The sequence below is a fragment of the Silene latifolia genome, chromosome X (genome assembly GCF_048544455.1).
Source record: "Silene latifolia isolate original U9 population chromosome X, ASM4854445v1, whole genome shotgun sequence".
In the NCBI taxonomy this organism is placed as follows: domain Eukaryota; kingdom Viridiplantae; phylum Streptophyta; class Magnoliopsida; order Caryophyllales; family Caryophyllaceae; genus Silene; species Silene latifolia.
In genome coordinates this window covers 242,140,354-242,149,937 of record NC_133537.1, presented here as the reverse complement: position 1 = coordinate 242,149,937, position 9,584 = coordinate 242,140,354, and positions in this window count along the sequence as shown.

The following is a 9,584-nucleotide window of genomic DNA, read 5'->3' as shown; positions in this document are numbered from 1 at the left end:
GTGGTGCCGTTCTTATACCTTAAGTGGTCCTGGTAAGGCACTTGGAGTATGGGGGTGTCACAAAGTGGTATAAGAGCGACGATCTTGAAACCTGTAGCCAATGAACCTAATGAACATAGAGAGTCAAAATGAAATGAACCCGGGGTAGAAGTTGTAGGAGCTAATGCAAAGACTTGGGAGACGTCCTAAAGTCGCGAACTCGCCCTACAATTTTGAACCGGTCACCATGGGATATGAGTCGGGATCGCTATGTGTTTATCTTGTGAATTGTGTATCTTTGTAGCAAAGTGTGGTATAAATCGGTGGATGTATGTATCTGTTGAATGGGGAATGTGTAGAGAAATATGATAATGAGGTGATGTTATACATTATTGATTGAAAGCATGATAGTTGTTTTACGATATGGCATTATGGAAATACCGAAAAAAAATTTGTTTGGTTTGAGTTATATATATATATATATGTTGTTGGTTGTGTTGTACGAGTTTATATAGCTGAAAGTTTCAGTAAGAGCATGAATAATTGGTGGAAAAAGATGAATAAGTGTTGCATGATATATGATTTATGATAAAGCATATTGTATGATGGAAGAGATTTTATAATGTTGTTATGCTAGTAACATGTGAACAGGAGACTTGATGTTATAATTTTGTGATTTTGTTTACGCAAAGTTATAGAATAAAAACATGTAGGTAATACATGCTTGGTAAGTTGAATGATGTATGTGCATAATGGATGTTGTTGTTTGGCTTTTGAAGATAGTAACATGTGGTTAGGGATACTGATTTTATGTGTATTGAGTTATTTTTCTCTACCTTGTTGTTGTTTAAGTTGTTTAGAAGTAAAAATCAAGTAGTTATGTTTTTCGATTATAGAGAGGTTGTCTTTAAACTGTTATAACTTGATATGTATAAATGATTTTAATGTGATTCTAATTGGAGGTGATATCTTATTCTTTTACGATTCTAACGATAGGTCACACGCCCAAAACGACCAAGAAACGAGTGAGATATGACCGTTTTACGAAAAATGGACAGTGCTGAGAAATGGTAGGGTACTCGATCGAGTGGCACTCACTCGATCGAGTGCACCTCTTGTTACTTGATCGAGTAGCCCTTACTCGATCGAGTAGCCCTGGTAATTTTTTTTACGTGCTTCTGACCTTCCCCTACTCGATCGAGTAACTCACTTACTCGATCGAGCGACCTGTACTCGATCTAGTGACTCATGTTTTGGGTCATATGTTTATCTTTTGACTTCGTTGCATATTATGTTTAATTCAAGGGTGTTCTTTTGCTTCTTATTGCGTTATTTCACGTATATGTTGGTCCTGATGCGTAAGTTATCCAATCTTATGACGTAAAGAGTGGCACCTATGGTGATTATGGCTTCGATGGGGAGGACATGAGTTATATGTGGTTGTAGTAGATAGTGGAAAAAGAAAAGGAAGATTGGTAAGGTTTATTGAGGCATGAAGCATGTTTTGTGAGATGAGACGAGTGATATGATTGTGTGTTGAGTAATGTAAAAGTAAGTGAATGTGGGCAAGGGATGATGTGAGTTTATGGAATGTGAGAACGAAAAGATTGAAATGAGGGATACGAATGGTGGTAACTTGAGATTCGTAAGGGATTATGGAGGGAGATGGTTAGGAATTGTGTTGGTTAAGAATATATGTAATGAAAGGTCATTTTAGAGGGATTGAGAAGAGTGGTATATAGTGAACTTAATGGAGATATGTCGCGACGTGGATTTGCAGATAATGAGTGAGTTTGGGAATTTGTGTTATCAAGAGGTGAAACTAATCTGTGATTTCCTTGGGCAAATAACGGTATAAAATGAATTTTGATTTCTAGAGATGTAAAAAGGGAGATGCAATTATTTGAACAGTAAACGTTGATTCTATGGATGGATAAGTGGCAAGTGTGAGTGATAGCATAATAAGAGAATATCGATGGTAAGAAAGCGTGAGATGATATCGATATGAAATAATGAGATGTGAGTTTTGGAGCAATGAGAAGGTTACCGGAGCACTAAAGAGTTAGGTAGAAGTAATAAGAAGTTGAATGGTTAATTACTTTTGTCGAGTGTAAAAAGAAAAGTGAGGGGAGTAAAACTAGGAAAATGTTCACCGGAGTTATGTGATATAAAAGTAAGGAATCGTCGAGATGTATGATACTATCATGAGGATTTGAGTTAACAGTTATATAGGAGTTCCAGGACGACATGATAATCATGAGTTTCGAGGAATTAAGGAAAGTAAAAAGCGGGGTAAATAATTTGCACGATATGAGATCTTGGTGGTGAGTTGGGTGACGATACAATTAAGGATAGTATTGGAAATAATGTTGAGGTAATTTATTTGATGGGTTTGATGTTCGTTATTTGGGATGTTAACCAAAGATAGGAAAGAAACCGTGATGTTTAGAGTTGAGTGTAAGAGGCTTGATATCTGAACGATGGTAGTGTTGAGGTGTTGTCACTAATGGTTAATGGTGATGATAAATAGGAAATATGGCCATTCTAAAGAGGTTGATTTTGTAGAAGACCCGATTGATGTGTATGGTTGTGAGGAAGAATAAGATGTTGTTATAGGAGGCGGTTGCTAGTAGTTGAGTATTAATGGTATGGTTATGTTTGGCATAAGGTGGTGGTTATGCGAGTGGGAGAATATGTTATGAGGGGCATATGAGTTAAGGTCGGACGACAGGTAACCTTGATCGAGTGGTAACTTACGTGATCAGGATTGACTAGTTGGATGTGATTATGGGTCTATGATGTGTATAAACGTTTGTGTGAGGTTCTAACCTCACGATAAGTTGTATGGTGTGATAGTCGTAAAGTTGTTATCTGAAAGTTCTGTAATATATGTTGGATACGGTAATCTAATGAAATGATGTTCAAAAGTGATAGTTTGGGTGATCTGGCATGACTGGTTATACTTGTATGTATTCATGATATATGTTATTCCATGATATGGTAAGGGGATGATATTCATGAGGTTATTACCTGTTTAATTCATATAATATGTTGCGTTGTGATTTAGTAAAGTGGATTTGAGTAAGTTTTCTTGTCCGAGAAGTAATTTCTGAGTCAGTGTTTATGGGATTATGTATGTTGTGATGCCTATCGGTGTGCTTGTGGTGCCTCGGGCGGTGATCCGGGCACGGTACTTAGTGTTGTGATGCGAGTATTTTTGCACTGCGGTGTGGCTGTTGATGGCGGTGTTGCGATGCCATCACCGGTTGTGGTGGAGTAGGCGAGATGATTATGATACGAGTTTTCGAAAGTACATACCAGTTAAACATAGATTGTTGTTTTGTTTGCTGCTGTTACTTGTGAGTTTTGGTTCAACATGTAGACTGTTGTTTTGTTTGTTGATGTTTCTTACCAGTTTCAGTTTGGGAAGGAGGGTAGAGTATGATATGAAAGAGAGTTGTATATGTCTTCGTTGTTGTCATGGTATAGTGATATTTTGTTGATGGGACACAGTTGTCAGAAGTTGTTACAGTACATTTGATCTTGTTGTAGATGAGGCATTGGTGCACATAGTCATGGCAAGTGATTCGTAGAACTTGTGTGGTAATGATCTGAAAGCTGCAGGTGGTTCATAATCTTTCGTTGAGACAGTGAGTGTAGGGTGTTGGGAATTAGTTTCATGTTAAGTTATGTATGAGTTTTGCGGTAATGAAAGAAAAGAACTTGAGGATCTAGTGTGAGTGTATGTAATAATTGTGTATCGTGAGTTATGAGTATGGAGATAGGTGCAGGTATAGAGGATTATGTCGTTTTGGCAGTAATAGAGAACAATTGAAGTTTTGGTTAAGCTAAAGATTTTGAGGTATAGGTTTGGTGGTGTGACGAGTGAATTGAAGTATGAGAATTGTTTAAGTAAGAGAGCCTTAGATATATGCATGGCGAGTGTTTAGGTTATAGGTGGTTATCTTTGACATGCGGTGGTGATGGGGATAATGAGAAGATATAGCTGGAATTTAGTATTAGTGAGTTACGAGGACGTAACATTTGTCTTAAGCGGAGTAGGATGCTATAAAAGAGAGTTTCATGGTTGTGCATGTTGTAGTATATTTGGAAGAAGAGTGTTGGTATAGCATAAAGGATGGATCTTTGTTGTGATTGATTTTATTAAAGGTCATGGCCGTGCTTGTAGTAGTGTGATGTCTAGGAGTGCGAGAATATTTCGATAGTGTTGACAATTGAATGATGATGATTATGAGTTCGATAGTTTTGGCGGTTGGACGATGATGTTTAGGAGTGTGAGTAAACTTCGAGGACGAAGTTCTTTTTAAGGGTGGTAGAATGTAACATTCCGGTTGATGTTCATGAGTGTCTTGGTATTGGATTTCCTAGTGGATGACATGTTACGGAGCTAGCAGCGTTTGTGGACGGTAGTTGGTAATGTATGGAGTTAGTGTCGAGAGAGATATAATGTAGTTGATACGATATCGTGAGCCATGTTGTGGATATAGGAATAGTTGGTGGAATTGGTGTTACGAGTTCATGTCTTGTAGGGTGGAGTTTTGTTTTGAGTTCTTAGTTGCGTGGTTGTGTCTTGATCGAGTTAGTATGATTGTTTTTGAGTATGGGTTGAACTTCAGGGACGAAGTTCCTTTTAAGGAGGGAAGACTCTAATACTAAGGCTTTATGAGTCTATGGGTACTCTATCGAGTGGGGCTTACTCAGTCGAGTAAGTATGTTTTTATACGAAACAGTAGTCTGTCTGATGGGTACTCGATCGAGTATGTGTGGCACTCGATCGAGTAAGGGGCACTCGATCGAGTAGATTACTTACTCGATCGAGTACGTTGGTCTTACGGGTTATTTTAGCCGGGTTTTGTTAATAACGCGTGATTAGTATAAAAGGATTCCGTCATCTTTCTTAATCGGTTTTCACTTTTCTAAAATCTTTCAAGAGAGAAAAAGAGTTACGTTGTTCTCCTTCTTCGCGTTGTTAGCAGATCCCAAAGGTTAAGGGGGTCGGATCGTCGTGTTCTTTACGCCATTGAGTTTGTCGTGTCGAGGGTAAGATCCTTATATAGTTTTTATGTTATTTCATTGAGCTTGGTTAAAACCCTAATTGGGTAGATTTGGGGGGTTTTGGATGATTTATATGTATGTGGTAGTAATTGAATGTATACATGTTATAGGAGGAGGATTCGTAGAGGAGAATTTTGATTAGCTGCTAGATCGTCTGTGGTGATTGCTTTTCCAGGTAGGGTTTCCCTACTCGGTATTAATTATATGATTTGTCGTGATTGTGCTGTAGTTAGTGATTGTTGATTGTTTCAGACGGTTGTGATTTCATATTGTTGAATGTTTCAGACGGTTGTTGAGGGTATGTTTTGATTATTGTTTATCCGTCTGTGTTCTTCGGGGTGCGTCCCTGGCTGAGTGGAGTCACTTGCGGGAGTGACTTCATGCCCTTGATTCGCCTTCTGTGGAACCCGCCACAGAAGGGATGTTCACATTAATGAACATGGGTTTATCGCTCGATGGAGATGAGCGGGGCTTAGGTGGGAACGGCTGCGGTCCCCCACTGGCGGCGAGGAGTATCTGTTGCGATGGGTACTCTGGTCGGGCTACACACTTTAGTGTGTAGTCAGTTATGAGGTGATTGGAGATGGAGACTGGGATTGTGTGTGAGCTGTTTATATGATTGTTTCAGTGTTTCTTTGATTGTGTAATTAGTACTGACCCCGTTTAAATGTTTTAAAAACTGTGGTGATCCATTCGGGGGTGGTGAGTAGTTATTGAGAAGGTATGATTTGACGCGTATGGGATAGCTGGGATGAGTCATCACGTAGCAGTTAGTAGTCTTCCGCTGTGTCAAACGTTTTATAGCTTTGATAGTTTCATCAGTAGACCGTCTGAGAACCTTTTATTTCAGTTTAACAGTTTTGGTTTTGATCATGTAATCACTTTAAACTATATTGTTATTTAAATTATGTTTCTTCATTGTCATTTGATTATCATTGCCTCGGGTAACCGAGGTGGTGACGTTCATATACCTTAAGTGGTCCTGGTAAGGTACTTGGAGTATGGGAGTGTCACAAGGGTAGATTAGGAAATAATATGCTTATGTGTCGGATAAAGCCTTGCAAGTCCTAGGAGGAGCCCCACGACTCCCCATTGCGAATACAATCTCGCTGCATAACAATCCGCTCGACCTGGCTTGGGGATGCCCGTCCTGAGCTTGGGGACGCCCGGCCTGAGTCTGGGATGCCCGGCCCGACCTTGGTACGCCCATCCTAAAGGGCTTCTCTTCTTGTCTTTGCTCTGCTGCCTTGTGATCCGTGGGGATCATCAAGGGGCCGTGGGGTTCCTTTGTTATTGCCCATTTCCTTGCTTTATTGACTTAGGCTTTTAATGCTAGTCTCCTCTTTGGTGCTTGGTCATTATTGGTTATCAATTTAGCTTCGTTTTACTCCGTTTAAGCAAGGTTAGTGCTCCTCTCCTACTAAGGATACCAAACCTCATAGAACATGCTTAATAGGAAGCTAAAGATAAGAAACGACCCTAATACACATTAAAAAGCATAGGAACTAGGCTAGTTAGGGGACCAAATGTTCGTAAATATGAGTCACATCAATCATAAACTAGGGCAAAACCCTAAAGGACAAATTAATGAAACTTATGTAATCAGAGCCTTACCAACACAATCGACGCAAGGAAAGATGAACTAGACTCACGAACGATCCACACACTTGAGGGAGAGATTAGGAGAGGATTAAAGTTACGTTGTAAGTTTAGGTTTTGTTAAAATGATTAAGAACTGTAAATCCCGTTTTATATAACTCTAATCCTTTCTAAATCAAACCGCGAAAATAATTCCCGTCAGACCGGATACTCGGTCGAGTATAGAGTATACTCGGCCGAGTGTCCTGTACTCGGTCAAGTATTCCCATACTCGGTCGAGTATTCCTGGACAGTATTCTAACCAGAAACACACGACACACTTACTCGGCCGAGTAAGCCATATTCGGCCGAGTACCCAACTTAGAAAACCGTAGTATTACAACCGACTCCTCACGGTTTTCACTTGTCGCTCATTTTGAAGAACGGGTGATTTTTATGCCAAAAAGTAACCAAAATCACTCAACTACTCGAATTGTGATACATGCCCGCAATCTGACGTGGAATCTCATCCAACATGACCATATATGATATGCAGAAACGGAAATGTGCATAAAAGGAAACAAAGGTTGTAACGGGGCTAGGTGATGGGCCGAAACGGGATTGGTGCAAGCACCATATCGGATAATGTGGAGCTACACATCAAGAAGTTGCCAAAATTCTATTTCTCCCAACTTATTACAACAAATGAGCAACGTCTACACCCTAACAAAAAATTGGTTTCCCAAAATTAAGCAAAATTGTATAAACCCGACTCACTTTGGAAAAATATGAATTTCTCACCTTATTTCAACAATTGAGTAACGTCTACACCCTAACAAGAATTTGGCTTCCCGAAATCAAGAAAAAATTGTGTAAACCCGACTCACTTTGGAAAAACATCATATGCCCCTTTATTTTGCAACGCCTTTTTCTACTCCTTTAATGATAAATAAGGAGTGTTGCATGGCTTTTTCACATTAATCATAATACAAGTACATGGGAAGTGATTTTTGTTCTTTTCAAATTTTGTTCTTTTCTATTTTCTTTCCTTTTCTTTTTCAAAACCTCATTATTCAAACCAAACCAAATGAAAACCATTATTCCGTCTCAAATGAGCTTAGCTAGAACACATCAACTAGGACTCAAGTACCCTTCTTCATACAACCTGCAAAATGTTGACAACTTTCTTGATCAAGGAAGGTTGTTTATGGGATGTAGTGGGTTATGTAGGTGCCAAATGGAAGGTTATGGCTCAAAAGGGTTAAGCAGAAATCGGTCCTAGTCTAAAGGGTCGAAAATTAGGCTTATTTGGCAATGTGAGGCTCAAAAATGATATGCAATGAATTGTTTCAAGTTATGCACACAAATGAACATCTCATGGTAAAAAAGGATAGGACGCCACGCTTATGCATCGTGATGTGACATGTCACGCAAGGAGCCTACTCACAACCTAAGGGAGACCGGGTATGGATGTACCGGTCCCAAGGAGGCTCTAAATCTCACATGTAAGTGGCTATGTCGAAATCTAGGCCTAGACTACAGTCTTTAGTCTCATAGGGTGCTCAATACTTTCCGGTCAAGCCTCATTTCCCGGGTATTTGCAAGCAAATACCCTAACAAGGAAGTCACAAGATGCAAGCCACTTGGAGGGGAAAGACACGGTCAAGACAATATCATCATAGAGGGTATCATGCTCCCTTCCTATACCACATTTTGTTCAAAAATTTATATACAAACTCAATGCAACCAGAATGAAATACAACACATATGTACATGTGAAACAAATGCATGCGAGAATTGGAAACAACATGAATGGAAAGATGCAACAAGTGTCTAAATCCTAGCAGCACATCAACATAAAACCAACAGTCCCTCAAGGGAACATCCTCGGCAACAAAATCTCATCCTCCAGATAAGAACAGTTATACCAAGCGGTCTTCTAGTCTTCTTTTGCTTCAAATGTCCCGTATGTGCCTGCGCCACTTGTTAGACAAATATATATATATATATATATAGAGAGAGAGAGAGAGAGAGAGAGAGAGAGGAGATCAAGTGAGTCCATATACATATATTAAGTCCATAAGTCCTAGTATGAGCCATTGGATGGAGAGAGACGGAGGGATATATATATATATATATATATATATATATATATATATATATATATATATATATATATATATATATATATATAGAGAGAGAGAGAGAGAGAGAGAGAGAGAGAGAGAGAGAGAGAGAGAGAGAGAGAGAGAGAGATAGATAGATAGATAGATAGAAGAGATCAAGTGAGTCCATATACATATATTAAGTCCATAAGTCCTAGTATGAGCCATTGGATGGAGAGAGATGGAGGGATGATATGAACCCACCCAAAGTCATTAAATGGCTAAATAACACACCTTACTAATCCACCCTAATTAATCACTAATTTACTATATATTTGTTTTCCACCCACTCATTTCTCTCTCATCTCACACATTTCACTCATCTCCTCTCTTCTCTCAAATTCCCCAAAATGAAAAAACCCAAAAAAAAAAACCCAAAAAGTCCAAAAAAATGAAAAAACCAAAAAACTCAAAAAAATAAAAAAACCCAAAAAATCCAAATAAATCAAAAAATCAAAAACACTAATAAATCAAAAACCTCTCTTCTTCATACACCACCACCCCATCTGACACCACCCTACCACCGTCCCACCACCACGATCTCGCTTTAGAATCAATTAACGTTCTTCTTCTTCTTCTTCTTCTTCTTCTTCTTGTTGTTGTTCTTCTTCTTCTTCTTCTTCTTCTTCTTCTTCTTCTTCTTCAGTTTTTGTGTTAAATTTGTTGTTTGGAATCGTTTTATTTCTATTTGTTACTATTAATATTAGATATATTAAAGTTATTATAATTCATATTTTGACATTTCAAATATCATCTTATTTTTTTATTTTTGCAAATCTCGTCTTG